Raw genomic sequence first — 17,371 nt, 5'->3', positions numbered from 1 at the left:
GAAAAAGCGTTTAGTAACAGCTGCCATTCTAGTTCTTTTAATTCTAGCATTAGAGACTGTGGTCCCCCCCTAATGCCAACTTTAACCAAATCAATGCCCATAAAACAAAAACTGTGTCCAATATTGTCTAAAATATGTTTTGAAAGTGCATTATCAGTTTTTTTATTTTTTATGGCGTAGTTATGTTGGTAAACTCGGTCACGCATCTTTCGATCCGTTTTACCAACATAAAACGCAGCACAACAGTTACATTGTGCTATGTAAACAATAGATTTGGTTTCACACCCAATCTTATGTTTAATATAATATTTCTCATCTCTGACAACAAAAGAGTTCCCTGTTTTTAGTAGCTTACACCAGTTACAAAAACCGCATGTAAAACAGCCTGTTTGTCTCACTGAAAGATTAGTGGAATCACTTGTCTGTAGTAACTCTTTTAAATTTTTACCTCTCCTAAACACAAAATGGGGGAGTGACCCCAAAACATCCAGAAGGTAGGCATTATTCACTATAAAATGCCAATTTTTCTTAACAATTGAACACATGCTTTCAATATGTTTGTTATGTGTAAGGATAAGGCTGGTCTTAAAATCGTGAGTTATACTAACAGTGACCAAATTGTTGTTACAGTTATCTATTACAAGTGAATTAAATCTACCACTAGGTGTAGTTTTTCCTTGGTTCTCAATAATCAAGGAGTCGCTTTCTTCAGTGTAGAGGAGTAGTGGTTTATAAAACCCTGACATCCTTTTGAGTGTTACTTCATTAATTAAACTGTCTATAAGTTCACAGGGGTAACCCCTACTCAGGAGCATTTCTTTTAGGTTGGAACACTCTACTTCAAAGGCTGTATCTGTGTTACACATGCGTGTAGCTCTGACTAATTGCCCCTTGACAATGGATTTTTTCTGTTTCCATGGGTGGTTACTAGAGTAATGTAAGAAAGCATTACAATATGTATGCTTTCTGAAAATGCTTGAAAGCAACCGCTCATTGTCAAGGTCTTTGGTGAGCTTCACATCCAAATAATCGATCTGAAAGGCAGAGAAGTGGTAAGTGAATGAAAGAAAGTGGCAAGAATTATTCATTCTTTCAATTAAATTAGAAACACATTCTTCATCTCCTTGTACAAGGATGAAGACGTCATCTAAAAAACGCGTATAAAATTTGTTTATCTCTTTAAACAAGTTGTCATTAAACAAAAAGGTCTTTTCCCAGTAGGCAACCACTAAGTTGGATACACTTCCCCCACATGGAGAACCCATGGCAATGCCTTTTTTTTGAAGGTAGTAGTTGTTATTGAAAATGAAAAAATTTGACGTTAGAATAATGTTTAATAAGATGGTAACAACGTCAATTTCATCTTTAGGAGCACCCAGATCTAGTAACATCAGTTCAACCCATTCAATGGCCTCACAGTGTGGTATGCAAGTGTATAACTCAACTACATCTATAGTTAAGAAATTATTTGAAGGGTGAAAAGGAATGTTATTAATGGACCTTAAAAAGGACCATGAATCTTTACAGATCTGGGGTAACAACTTGAGGTGTTTGTTTAATATATAATCAACGACCTTAGCACAAGGGTATGTAATACAACATCTGCCATCCACTAGAGCACGCATAGGGGGATCCACCAGGCATTTATGTATTTTGGGGATTCCAAACATTACTGGCACTCTAGGGAAAGAAATGTTGATAAAGTCGAAGGTTTCGATATCTATCCTACCTTCTATAAATAAGTCTCTAAGATACCCTTTAATTCGCTTATATTCACCAGACATCTCATTAAGAGATGAGATTTCGTATGCTGGTGTATTGAGTACTTTAAGCATCTTGAGATTATATTCATCTTTGTCAAAGATGACCAACCCCCCACCTTTATCAGGTTTAATCACCCTAATTTGAGCATTCCTGAGATTTTCCAAGCTAATCTTTTGTTTATGTGAGATGTTATTCCTAGTGTCAGACCATCTAATTTTTTCAAATAAGTGTCTGAAATCAATTTCACAGGCATATTCAAATGTCTGTAAAATAGGGTGAGGGGGGGATTAAAAGTACTCAGCATTTTAGAACTGAGCATTTTAGCATAAAGAACTGTGTTTAGAAGACATTGAACTTCAAGCAGGGGTGATACGAATGTATCAAGATTGTCGTGTTGCTGATAGCGCTATCCTTCCATTTTGCATAGTGCTCTACGCTGTATTAAACTGTAATTAGCTACTGTTAAATGTAACATTTATATCCTACTCCCACAGACTTTTCTAACTTATTTGGCTGAGTAAACCCTGCTTTTCTGCTCCATTGCTTTAATATTGTTACAACATAAATGGCTAGCAGTTTTGTTTTTTTTTGTTTTTTTTTGGTATGTGTTAACTTGTATATAGAAGGAGAATCCTAAATGTAATGAGCTGTTACTATTAGGGTCTCTGAGATGTAATGCATGCTCAAGTCTGTCTCATACTCATATATACTATAGACTTATGCCAGTCCTAAGTCTGACCAAACAAATAAAAAGACCCCAGTAACTATAACTTAATACAGTAGTAGTAGAGTCTGTAGGATTAAAACAGCCAATACTGGTTTTGTTTTCTTTAAGCTGTTCTTTAGAAGATACCTTGCAACACTGTCTGGAGGTTTAATCCCTTACTGCAGTCCCTTGTAACCTTTCTTTCCTTGTTTTTCTCCTTTCCTCCTAGACTGCCCCCTACAATAACTGCAATTTCAGCCAGTGTTTGTTTCCTGACCAAGCCATTTAACTCAACGATCCCAGCTACAAAAGGCAATCAGCATATTGCCTCTATAAGTTTAAGTAAAGTATGTAAAGGCTCTTAATTGACATTTTCTGTGTTAAATTATACCATAATATCTAAGAATTAAGGTCCTGCACACCTAAATAAGCAAGGTGAGTACACTATCAAGTCATGGATGCCTTGCTGTTCCCACTCCGTGGCTGAAACCTTATCCACTCACCCCATCCAAGTCCTTATATTTTGCTTTTGTTTATAAAAAAATAAAGGTTCTATCATACCCCTCTACCCCTTTACATTATTGCTACAGGCCCCAGTAACAGGAAAGGTAAAAAATATAGTATATAGGCTAAATGAATTTCCCTCTATTTTTTTCATATCTGCTGATTCACTCTGTGAAACCCTTTGTTTTTCTGGTGTAGCCCTGCTCCATTTGCCCTCACTACACTCAGGCTCTCTTCACTTCCCACCCACCCCCCATATCATTTCCTTTATACCTATCCACTATTTCCTCTCACACTCAAACCCTTCCTCTTCCTATACCCACACTACCTCCCACACCCTACTCTTCACTTCTTGATTTTTTTTCACAGCTCATATTCCCTTTTCACCTGTTTCAGTACTTGCCATCCCACTACTATCTACTAACCCCTCTCAAACTCTTAACTCAATCACAGTCATCACATTGGGTTAAAATTTCCCAACGATAACACCTCTTTCCCTCTACAAAGATGACAGTCTCAATGATTTCTGTCCTACTCCTACCTCCACCAGTCCTCCTACATACTATCACCTCTCCTCCCACACTCTTAACCCCTATCTATAAAGTCCCAACCAGCCCTCAATCACACAACCTCTCCTTCCTACAGCAACCCATACCCATCTCTGCATCTATCCTTCCAATGAATATACTATTCCCTAAAAGAATAATCCCTCCCTCCTACTTTGTAACATCTAAGAGTAAGGCAAAATACCTTAATAACTACCTACTAAAAATGAAACCTTACTATTTCCCAAGGACCCTGCTCCTATCAGGTGACATACATCCACACCCTGGTCCTACTACTTCCCCTACCACCCCACAAAATACCTCAACCAATACTAGCCAATCACCCATATGAAATAAACAAATTTCATTCTATTCTGTCAGTACACAAAGTATCCTTAACAAACTAAGCTAATTTCATGCATGGGTATCTCATCATACCCCAGATGTTATCTGTGTAACTGAAACATGGCTTAAACCCCAAAATCATGATAAAGATATTCTCCCCCCAGGTTACAACATACTTTGCCAAGACTGATTAAAAAAAAAAGGTAGTGGCGTTGCTATAATTTACTCTAATAGCCTCACTCTCTCCCATCCTAAGCAACCAGTTCCCTCCTTTACACCAGCAAAAATTCTGACAGCAAACGTTAAACTTAATGACTACATTATCATAACAGTAGTAGCCATATATATTCTACCAGGGGACAACATTCCCCTACTGGAAAATATACTTTCATATCTCTCCCAAAATATCCCTAATGAAACCATCCTTCTTAGAGACATTAACATTAATTGGTTGAACCTCAGCAATCCAAACTCTCCCCATCATATACATCTTTATGGATTTACACAACTAATCTCACAACATACCCACACTAATAAATGTCATTCTCCATGCACCCTGTTAGACTGGATACTTATTTCTAATCCTAGCAAATACCATAATCCAGAAACACTACCAGACTCCCTGCATGACTACTCACCTATAAAAGTGCTCAGATATACCCCCCATCTCTTTAAATCATACAGGCTTATCACCTGTCGTAAACTTTCCAGCTTTAACCCTGACACATTTACAACCCTTCTGTCTAGAATCAGCTGGAACTTCCTTAGACAGCTCCCACTAGATGATGAAGTAAAAGCCTTCAACTCAACCTTCATTAGCATTTTAAATTCTCTAGCTCCACCCAGTAAAGTACGGACAAAAGCGAAAATATCACCCTGGTTATCTAAAACAACCAATACCCTAATGAAAACCAGAGATAGGATTTGGAAAAAATGGGTACATTCCAAACTTCCAGCTGACTTACAGAAGTACAAAGAACTTAGAAATCAAACAAAAAATCTCATCAACAAAGACAAAAAAGATTTCTATTATAATCCCCCAACATCACTAAAATCTGATCCAAAGAAATTCTGGAATGTTATAAACCAGATACTACATCCTGGCAACCCAACCTCACCAAATCCATGTCCTGATAAGTCACCAGAAGAGACTGCCAACATATTCAACACCTACTTTATTGAATATATTTCCAAACTATTTAACCATAACCCTTCAAACAACACTTCTAATTTCCCTGACCCTCCCCCCAACTACTAACACTGAAAACTCCTTCTCTTTCAAGCCTGTTCCCACTAACTGCATCAAAATTTTATTCTCTAAGCTGAAACCAAGCTCTATATCTGCAGACAATATCCTTTCATACTTTCTCCAAACTGCTGCACACTCCCTTGCCTTGCCTGTATCTATCCTAATAAATCACTCAAACTATAAATCTACAGTTCAATCTATCTGGAAACAGTTCTACATTTTTCCTATTCGTAAAGTACGTAACCCCACAGAAATCTCTCATTTCAGACCTATTGCTATCCTTTCCTCTCTCTCAAAAGTTCTCAAGAAATGCATACATAAGCAAGTTATGCATTATCTCACAGAAAAAATTACTCACTCCTACACAGCATGGTTTCCATCCCAAGCACAGTACTACCACAGCTCTACTGTCTTTCCTCAACACTATTTCTCTAGCCAAAGACAATCACAAACTCATATCTTGCCTATTTCTTGACCTACCAAAGGCTTTCAACATGATCTCTCATGATATGCTACATAACAAACTTACAGACCTTAACTTCTCCGCTGGGACAGTCGGAAGGGTTTCTAGCTATCTCACTGATAGGCAGCAGTCAGAGCGATGGGACTTAACACTATCTACTCCCCTTCCTGCAAGAACAGGTGTGCCCCAGGGATCTATTCTTGGACCTCTACTATTTAATATCTTGACCAGCTCACTTTACTTCTCTTGTACTCAGTCTATTATTATCCAATATGCAGATGACTCCACAGTCATCACTATTGCTAACTCACCCTCTGAACTCCAAACAAATACTCAGACATCTATTAACTCAGGAGAGGCATGGCTCACAAATAACCAGCTCATCCTCAACCCTAAAAAACAAAATTACTACTTTTTCTTCCCAAATCAGTTAACCACATTAAGCCCTCCTTCTCCATAACATCCCTAAACAATACCCCTATAGAGGTCGAATCTAGCACAAAACTACTTGGCATTACCGTAGATGATCAACCAAAGTTTGATCTACACATTAATAATTGCATCAGAAAAACCCATCAGAAGCTAGGACTTCTGTACAGGAAAAACAAATTCCTCACCCCTGAAGCTAGGGTTACTCTTTCTCATGCCTACCCTCTACCTTGCTTAACTTACTGCTCCCAAATACTCACAAATCTGAACTCCTCTCTTCTCACGAAACTAGAATCAACCTATCACAATATAGCTAGATTTGCAGCTCAAAAAACATATAAATCCCACCATTGTCTCTCAGTAAAATACCTGAACTGGCTTGAACTACCACACCTGTTTCTCCAATCTCAGATCTAAATTATACACTCCATTCTATATCAGCCAGCTTTCTGCCCAGTCTAATCATTCCTTATCTCCCTCTATTCCCCTATCAGATATCTCCGAAGTGCAAACCAAGACCTATTAACTGTTTACAAACCTAAATCTAAGACTGGCTGCAACTTATACAGCTAACACCCCTCTATTGTATGGAACAAACTCCCACTCGAAATAAGGAACCTTACTACCCCCAAACAATTTAAGCTAGCTACTAAAGACTAGTTCATTAAACACTGGACCTGTCAGTGCTTGCACCCTCCCTGATTATAACCAACCAACACAGTCCTGTTTTACTGTTATATACTATTCCTTCTATGTAACTTCTAAAACTTTTCCTATAATCTAAAAAAGAAACAGCGAACTGGAAAGCCAAGGTGTACACTGAACAAAATACCAAAAAACCCACTTAGATAGTGCCAAGGAGACAAAGTGACAGTTTTTAGTGTAGTTAAATTTAATGTTCGCTATTCATCTAAACAGACTTCCTCAGAAATCTATCACTTTGTCTCCTTAGTGCTAGCTATGTGATTTTTATCCTATAATCTGCTTTTTTACTTTAGTTTAGCAAAAAAAAAAAAAAAAACTACAACGTTTTTGCTTCTTATGCTGTACCTGCTAACATGCTGTTGTTTATTGTATAATTTGTAACTATTGATGTTAGAATTGTAACTTATTGAATATCTCTTTATTAATTTTGTATGTTTTGGAGCTTTTCTCCCCAGGTCTCCACTGAAAAAGGGCTTTGGGTCAGTCGGACACTCCCAGTCAACAAATGTAAAATAAAATAAATAAATAAAAAAAAATTCTTCAGATTTTTTTTTTTAAGTATAATCATTATTCCATCACTTACTCTACAAAATAACTGCCAAAACGCCATTTCAGTTTTCAGCCAGAAAAACATTTGTACTATCACGTCATATTTATAACATCCCATGTTCTGTTAAAGTACATGTTGCCCAAATAATCATTTTTATTTTTCAGACATCCTCATAGAAAATAAATACTTTTGAAATATAGCAGCATTTGCTGCATATATTCCTTCAGTCCCCTTGAATTCTGTACCAAACAAAAGTCTTTTTCCATTAAAATGCAGTTTAATGCATTTTCTTGTTGGCAATTTTCATTATGCTAAATTACTAGGTGCAGTCTTAAAACAGGTATTCATTGCATAACATATATTATCTTTAACCCCAGAAAACATATCCCCCCGAATTCATGAAGCTCGGCGCAAGGCCGGTGTAAGTCCTGCGCCGGCCGTGCAGTGTATAAATGGTGTAGTAGCACCATATGCATTTAAACGAAGGTGCGCCGCTACCACATCCACGTGCATAGGACACGTGCGCGAGTGCATGGGGCATTACTAAGCTGCGCCCGGAGGCGTGTCAATGTCGGATGGCGATGAGCAACCTAAACTGCTGAATATTATAGCCTGCCTGCAATAGTAATCGCACCTATCAGTGTCCGTGGATAATGAAACGTATGCAAAGCATGCAAGACAGTTCCCGGCCACACAAAATGGAGAACCAAACAGAAATGCATGCAACACAATATGAGTTTCCGTCCATGGAATAAATGATATTTAAAATCATGTGTCCGTAATGTACTGCACTGTCAGAAGTTATACCCAGTGGAAGTGAAGCGCATCATGTCAGCACGCCGCCAATACACACGTCTAGCCCCATGGGCATGGTCACCAGCAGTCCCACAGTGGTAGTGATAGTACACAGCTGGGCAGTTGTGGCTATATAACAACCGTAAAGAAACCTGACAGTCCAAACTGTATACCAAACACACACAAACATATGTATAGTAAAATGTGCTATACACATGAACGTAACCGTCACATACACATAGGATGCCATATGCGGAACCGGGATATCCAAAAGCAGAACCCATGCATGCAAATGCAATATGCAACAACCCCTGTATAGCACATAACCCGCACCCATGTCCGAATGTCCACCAAATCCAGCTACCAGCCTTGCGCATCCGTACACCTACACATAGCGAGTATTCCCCATATGTAGTAGGAAGTATCGTCCTATGCAGTGTCAGGATTGCAAATATGTATCCCATGTTTGTAAACATCCCATCACAGGTACGTAAATCCAAATGCCCACGCGTTAATGTTTCGGCAAAATGTGTGTACATCCCGAGTGGGATAAGTAACCTGTTGAAACCTCAGAGTTGTTTACACGCCATGGTGTCCATAACTGTACACATCTGGACAAAACATGTATGTGTAGTCACGGTACTGTTCAGTTTCTACACAGACATGCAAAACATACTACGTAGGATGGAACAGCTGTCCACCATGCAGGTCACCCCACTAGGGTTGCCACCTGTTCAGATGGCCAAGGTGGGACATCCCTTGTAGAAATGTGAGAATTTGCATGATAAAGCATACCCCCGGCCAGTGCAAAGGACAGAATTAAACGTGTATGCCAAGATAAAAGCTTATTCCATAGCATTTGAATAGCTTATGCTATCCCAAATAATAGTTATGTGTACCAGATACAAAATACCTGTATCATGCAACTAGTAAAGGAAATAAGAAATATATTATTGTCTTAAAATCACAGGACATTTGCCATGTCTTAGGTGTCGTCGCAAGACACAACTGTCCAAAGTGGGACCTCCCCTCGCAAAGAGGAACAAGTGGTAACCCTACTCCCCACTGAATTATCGACAGTATATATTCAACTCAATCACATACAGACACCACCTCTCAACCTATTACAGCAACAAAACCTGGACAAAGCCTAAAAGGATGGGTGGACAAATAGGGACAGATGTAATTACTGCTCTCACAAACTTCAAAAGTTCACTGAATAATAGTATGTACATAAGCATGACATGTTGTGAAGGATGTGGGGTAGTCCCCAGTATTACAGAGGTCCGTACATTTATACTGTAACAAACAGTCACATATGTTGACTGTACTACTGCATACCCATAGTTAATTCATAGTTAAGTCATGTGCAAAATAATAACCCTCGTAAGAATGAATACAGGAAATAGTCAAATGTGAATGGGAACACCACTCACCGTGGATTATGTATTGTAACCACCCCCACCCATATTATGTATTGCTAACATCATAAGCTGCTGACAGGTGCCCAAACACCTGTGTCTGTAAACACAGATTAAATGTTTAAAATGGACAAACCCTGTCCATGTGCTTTGTCTGACATTTGAACACGGTCAGGGCAGTTCTGTTCACTAGGCGGACAAGCCTAAACCCAGATCACCACATGAACACCCTGACAATTAAAGACCTGTATGTGTCAGGACTATAAGCCTTTGGGTTCTGAATATCCCTGCAGTGACTAAATATGCAGCTTGGGTCCAGAGCAGTAGGGAATAGGGAATGTGTAACATGTAAAACTACAATCCACTCTGCTACAGGCCCCAAGAAGGCTCAGTGTCTCTCCAACCTAACACCACTCTTAAGTATTCAACTGCGGTACCACCTTTAACATTCCTATAAGAAAAGTGCAGTCTGGGTCTGAACTGTCTGCAAACAGCTACAGATAACTTTGAACCTAACACCACTCTTAAGTATTCAACTGCGGTACCACCTTTAACATTCCTATAAGAAAAGTGCAGTCCGGGTCTGAACTGTCTGCAAACAGCTACAGTTAACTTTGAGTATGTGTCTAACTGTTTGAGCCAATCTTCATTTTCCCCTGAAGAGCACTGTGCTTTGGCTGTAAGCAGCCCCCCCCACCACCACCACCACCACCACCACCACCACACACACATCTTCCACTTTCTCTTATTCCCTTCTGTTAGCAAATAGTACCCATAACTGATCAATACTGTGTGTTTGTTTATTTAAACTATACCACAGTAGCCTACTGATACAAGGTTATCCTGGTTTTCCACCTGAGAAATTAGGACAAGACTTACAGTTTCAGAGCAGTCCTTGGTCAATTGTGATTGTTCTTAACACATACTTGTCTAGCTTTGGCTCATTAGCAGCAGTACAAAGAACTGCCTGCTCACACCCTTGTTCTCCCCTCCCCTTCCTTGTTTATTACCTTAAGACAATCCCAGAGTTAATAAATATTACCTGTGGCAGGCACCATTTGTAAAACTACAATCCACTCTGCTACAGGCCCCATGAAGGCTCAGTGTCTCTCCAGTAAGTGTTTTACAACTGTAAATGTCTATTTATGTTGAATTGTATTAGACATTTTACAACTGTATATGTTTATGTTGAATTGTGTTAGACATCTAATATATTTTATGCTTTATTTTTGATGTTACTATGGCATGCACCAAGTTGTTACTAGTATAATAGTATGTATGGTCTATTTGCATAGCTGCACCTTGTTCACTAATGTTATTCATGTAATAGTGTTGTGTGTAGACAGCTCATACTAGTGTCTAAATTATTTGTATAAGTTTGTGCTGTTACTGGTGGATAGAATCACATTAGAGAACCACGACAGATTGCTGCTCGCTATATTTTTATCTGTGGCTGCATAACTGTCTGTCTTGTTTTTGTTTTCTAATGTTCTTCCAATTGGCTCAGTATCTGCATATACTAAGTAGTGGTTCAGGACATTGCATGTGGTAGCTATTTGCTCAGTGTGTTTTTATAATCTTTATAATATATATTTACCATCTCAAAAGTGCTTACTCCTCTCTGTACTCTTCTTTTCTAGACCTAACACCACTCTTAAGTATTCAACTGCGGTACCACCTTTAACATTCCTATAAGAAAAGTGCAGTCCGGGTCTGAACTGTCTGCAAACAGCTACAGTTAACTTTGAGTATGTGTCTAACTGTTTGAGCCAATCTTCATTTTCCCCTGAGAGCACTGTGCTTTGGCTGTAAGCAGCCCCCCCACCCACCACCACACACATCTTCCACATTCTCTTATTCCCTTCTGTTAGCAAATAGTATCCATAACTGATCAATACTGTGTGTTTGTTTATTTAAACTATACCACAGTAGCCTACTGATACAAGGTTATCCTGGTTTTCCACCTGAGAAATTAGGACAAGACTTACAGTTTCAGAGCAGTCCTTGGTCAATTGTGATTGTTCTTAACAGATACTTGTCTTGCTTTGGCTCATTAGCAGCAGTACAAAGAACTGCCTGCTCACACCCTTGTTCTCCCCTCCCCTTCCCTGTTTATTACCTTAAGACAATCCCAGAGACAATAAATATTACCTGTGGCAGGCACCATTTGTAAAACTACAATCCACTCTGCTACAGGCCCCATGAAGGCTCAGTGTCTCTCCAGTAAGTGTTTTACAACTGTAAATGCCTATTTATGTTGAATTGTATTAGACATTTTACAACTGTATATGTTTATGTTGAATTGTGTTAGACATCTAATATGTTTTATGCTTTATTTTTGATGTTACTATGGCATGCACCAAGTTGTTACTAGTATAATAGTATGTATGGTCTATTTGCATAGCTGCACCTTGTTCACTAATGTTATTCATGTAATAGTTTTGTGTGTAGACAGCTCCTACTAGTGTCTAAATTATTTGTATAAGTTTATGCTGTTACTGGTGGATAGAATCACATTAGAGAACCACGACAGATTGCTGCTCGCTATATTTTTATCTGTGGCTGCATAACTGTCTGTCTGTTTTTTGTTTTCTAATGTTCTTCCAATTGGCTCAGTATTTGCATATACTAAGTAGTGGTTCAGGACATTGCATGTGGTAGCTATTTGCTCAGTGTGTTTTTTATAATCTTTATAATATATATTTACCATCTCAAAAGTGCTTACTCCTCTCTGTACTCTTCTTTTGTAGACCTAACACCACTCTTAAGTATTCAACTGCGGTACCACCTTTAACATTCCTATAAGAAAAGTGCAGTCCGGGTCTGAACTGTCTGCAAACAGCTGCAGTTAACTTTGAGTATGTGTCTAACTGTTTGAGCCAATCTTCATTTTCCCCTGGAGAGCACTGTGCTTTGGCTGTAAGCAGCCCCCCCCACCACCACCACCACCACACACATCTTCCACTTTCTCTTATTCCCTTCTGTTAGCAAATAGTAGCCATAACTGATCAATACTGTGTGTTTGTTTATTTAAACTATACCACAGTAGTCTACTGATACAAGGTTATCCTGGTTTTCCACCTGAGAAATTAGGACAAGACTTACAGTTTCAGAGCAGTCCTTGGTCAATTGTGATTGTTCTTAACACATACTTGTCTTGCTTTGGCTCATTAGCAGCAGTGCAAAGAACTGCCTGCTCACACCCTTGTTCTCCCCTCCCCTTCCCTGTTTATTACCTTAAGACAATCCCAGAGTTAATAAATATTACCTGTGGCAGGCACCATTTGTAAAACTACAATCCACTCTGCTACAGGCCCCATGAAGGCTCAGTGTCTCTCCAGTAAGTGTTTTACAACTGTAAATGTCTATTTATGTTGAATTGTATTAGACATTTTACAACTGTATATGTTTATGTTGAATTGTGTTAGACATCTAATATATTTTATGCTTTATTTTTGATGTTACTATGGCATGCACCAAGTTGTTACTAGTATAATAGTATGTATGGTCTATTTGCATAGCTGCACCTTGTTCACTAATGTTATTCATGTAATAGTGTTGTGTGTAGACAGCTCATACTAGTGTCTAAATTATTTGTATAAGTTTGTGCTGTTACTGGTGGATAGAATCACATTAGAGAACCACGACAGATTGCTGCTCGCTATATTTTTATCTGTGGCTGCATAACTGTCTGTCTGTTTTTTGTTTTCTAATGTTCTTCCAATTGGCTCAGTATCTGCATATACTAAGTAGTGGTTCAGGACATTGCATGTGGTAGCTATTTGCTCAGTGTGTTTTTTATAATCTTTATAATATATATTTACCATCTCAAAAGTGCTTACTCCTCTCTGTACTCTTCTTTTCTAGACCTAACACCACTCTTAAGTATTCAACTGTGGTACCACCTTTAACATTCCTATAAGAAAAGTGCAGTCCGGGTCTGAACTGTCTGCAAACAGCTACAGTTAACTTTGAGTATGTGTCTAACTGTTTGAGCCAATCTTCATTTTTACCCTGGAGAGCACTGTGCTTTGGCTGTAAGCAGCCCCCCACCACCACACACATCTTCCACTTTCTCTTATTCCCTTCTGTTAGCAAATAGTACCCATAACTGATCAATACTGTGTGTTTGTTTATTTAAACTATACCACAGTAGCCTACTGATACAAGGTTATCCTGGTTTTCCACCTGAGAAATTAGGACAAGACTTACAGTTTCAGAGCAGTCCTTGGTCAATTGTGATTGTTCTTAACACATACTTGTCTTGCTTTGGCTCATTAGCAGCAGTACAAAGAACTGCCTGCTCACACCCTTGTTCTCCCTCCCTTCCCTGTTTATTACCTTAAGACAATCCCAGAGTTAATAAATATTACCTGTGGCAGGCACCATTTGTAAAACTACAATCCACTCTGCTACAGGCCCCATGAAGGCTCAGTGTCTCTCCAGTAAGTGTTTTACAACTGTAAATGTCTATTTATGTTGAATTGTATTAGACATTTTACAACTGTATATGTTTATGTTGAATTGTGTTAGACATCTAATATATTTTATGCTTTATTTTTGATGTTACTATGGCATGCACCAAGTTGTTACTAGTATAATAGTATGTATGGTCTATTTGCATAGCTGCACCTTGTTCACTAATGTTATTCATGTAATAGTGTTGTGTGTAGACAGCTCATACTAGTGTCTAAATTATTTGTATAAGTTTGTGCTGTTACTGGTGGATAGAATCACATTAGAGAACCACGACAGATTGCTGCTCGCTATATTTTTATCTGTGGCTGCATAACTGTCTGTCTGTTTTTTGTTTTCTAATGTTCTTCCAATTGGCTCAGTATCTGCATATACTAAGTAGTGGTTCAGGGCATTGCATGTGGTAGCTATTTGCTCAGTGTGTTTTTTATAATCTTTATAATATATATTTACCATCTCAAAAGTGCTTACTCCTCTCTGTACTCTTCTTTTCTAGACCTAACACCACTCTTAAGTATTCAACTGCGGTACCACCTTTAACATTCCTATAAGAAAAGTGCAGTCCGGGTCTGAACTGTCTGCAAACAGCTACAGTTAACTTTGAGTATGTGTCTAACTGTTTGAGCCAATCTTCATTTTCCCCTGGAGAGCACTGTGCTTTGGCTGTAAGCAGCCCCCCCCCCACCACCACACACATCTTCCACTTTCTCTTATTCCCTTCTGTTAGCAAATAGTACCCATAACTGATCAATACTGTGTGTTTGTTTATTTAAACTATACCACAGTAGCCTACTGATACAAGGTTATCCTGGTTTTCCACCTGAGAAATTAGGACAAGACTTACAGTTTCAGAACAGTCCTTGGTCAATTGTGATTGTTCTTAACAGATACTTGTCTTGCTTTGGCTCATTAGCAGCAGTACAAAGAACTGCCTGCTCACACCCTTGTTCTCCGATCTCCTTCCCTGTTTATTACCTTAAGACAATCCCAGAGACAATAAATATTACCTGTGGCAGGCAACATTTGTAAAACTACAATCCACTCTGCTACAGGCCCCATGAAGGCTCAGTGTCTCTCCAGTAAGTGTTTTACAACTGTAAATGCCTATTTATGTTGAATTGTATTAGACATTTTACAACTGTATATGTTTATGTTGAATTGTGTTAGACATCTAATATGTTTTATGCTTTATTTTTGATGTTACTATGGCATGCACCAAGTTGTTACTAGTATAATAGTATGTATGGTCTATTTGCATAGCTGCACCTTGTTCACTAATGTTATTCATGTAATAGTTTTGTGTGTAGACAGCTCCTACTAGTGTCTAAATTATTTGTATAAGTTTATGCTGTTACTGGTGGACAGAATCACATTAGAGAACCACGACAGATTGCTGCTCGCTATATTTTTATCTGTGGCTGCATAACTGTCTGTCTGTTTTTTGTTTTCTAATGTTCTTCCAATTGGCTCAGTATTTGCATATACTAAGTAGTGGTTCAGGACATTGCATGTGGTAGCTATTTGCTCAGTGTGTTTTTTATAATCTTTATAATATATATTTACCATCTCAAAAGTGCTTACTCCTCTCTGTACTCTTCGTAGACCTAACACCACTCTTAAGTATTCAACTGCGGTACCACCTTTAACATTCCTATAAGAAAAGTGCAGTCCGGGTCTGAACTGTCTGCAAACAGCTGCAGTTAACTTTGAGTATGTGTCTAACTGTTTGAGCCAATCTTCATTTTCCCCTGGAGAGCACTGTGCTTTGGCTGTAAGCAGCCCCCCCACCACCACCACCACACACATCTTCCACTTTCTCTTATTCCCTTCTGTTAGCAAATAGTAGCCATAACTGATCAATACTGTGTGTTTGTTTATTTAAACTATACCACAGTAGTCTACTGATACAAGGTTATCCTGGTTTTCCACCTGAGAAATTAGGACAAGACTTACAGTTTCAGAGCAGTCCTTGGTCAATTGTGATTGTTCTTAACACATACTTGTCTTGCTTTTGCTCATTAGCAGCAGTGCAAAGAACTGCCTGCTCACACCCTTGTTCTCCCTCCCTTCCTGTTTATTACCTTAAGACAATCCCAGAGTTAATAAATATTACCTGTGGCAGGCACCATTTGTAAAACTACAATCCACTCTGCTACAGGCCCCATGAAGGCTCAGTGTCTCTCCAGTAAGTGTTTTACAACTGTAAATGTCTATTTATGTTGAATTGTATTAGACATTTTACAACTGTATATGTTTATGTTGAATTGTGTTAGACATCTAATATATTTTATGCTTTATTTTTGATGTTACTATGGCATGCACCAAGTTGTTACTAGTATAATAGTATGTATGGTTTATTTGCATAGCTGCACCTTGTTCACTAATGTTATTCATGTAATAGTGTTGTGTGTAGACAGCTCATACTAGTGTCTAAATTATTTGTATAAGTTTCTGCTGTTACTGGTGGCTAGAATCACATTAGAGAACCACGACAGATTGCTGCTCGCTATATTTTTATCTGTGGCTGCATAACTGTCTGTCTGTTTTTTGTTTTCTAATGTTCTTCCAATTGGCTCAGTATCTGCATATACTAAGTAGTGGTTCAGGACATTGCATGTGGTAGCTATTTGCTCATTGTGTTTTTATAATCTTTATAATATATATTTACCATCTCAAAAGTGCTTACTCCTCTCTGTACTCTTCTTTTCTAGACCTAACACCACTCTTAAGTATTCAACTGTGGTACCACCTTTAACATTCCTATAAGAAAAGTGCAGTCCGGTCTGAACTGTCTGCAAACAGCTACAGTTAACTTTGAGTATGTGTCTAACTGTTTGAGCCAATCTTCATTTTCCCCTGGAGAGCACTGTGCTTTGGCTGTAAGCAGCCCCCACCACCACACACATCTTCCACTTTCTCTTATTCCCTTCTGTTAGCAAATAGTACCCATAACTGATCAATACTGTGTGTTTGTTTATTTAAACTATACCACAGTAGCCTACTGATACAAGGTTATCCTGGTTTTCCACCTGAGAAATTAGGACAAGACTTACAGTTTCAGAGCAGTCCTTGGTCAATTGTGATTGTTCTTAACACATACTTGTCTTGCTTTGGCTCATTAGCAGCAGTACAAAGAACTGCCTGCCCACACCCTTGTTCTCCCTCCCTTCCCTGTTTATTACCTTAAGACAATCCCAGAGTTAATAATATTACCTGTGGCAGGCACCATTTGTAAAACTACAATCCACTCTGCTACAGGCCCCATGAAGGCTCAGTGTCTCTCCAGTAAGTGTTTTACAACTGTAAATGTCTATTTATGTTGAATTGTATTAGACATTTTACAACTGTATATGTTTATGTTGAATTGTGTTAGACATCTAATATATTTTATGCTTTATTTTTGATGTTACTATGGCATG

General features: G+C 38.5%; 1 protein-coding gene across 1 annotated transcript in view; it reads right to left on the bottom strand.

The window, feature by feature from the left end:
- The window catches only part of LOC122796911 (ATP-binding cassette sub-family A member 13-like), a 3,979,956-nt gene that overhangs the window by 2,861,462 nt on the left and 1,101,123 nt on the right, over positions 1–17,371 (bottom strand). The window lies entirely within an intron of this gene.

Source organism: Protopterus annectens, chromosome 3.part0, assembly GCF_019279795.1.
Source record: "Protopterus annectens isolate FY-2018-M chromosome 3.part0, PAN1.0, whole genome shotgun sequence".
NCBI lineage: Eukaryota > Metazoa > Chordata > Ceratodontiformes > Protopteridae > Protopterus > Protopterus annectens.
Note: the sequence above shows the minus strand (reverse complement) of the source record. Positions and strands in the feature narration are given on the sequence as shown.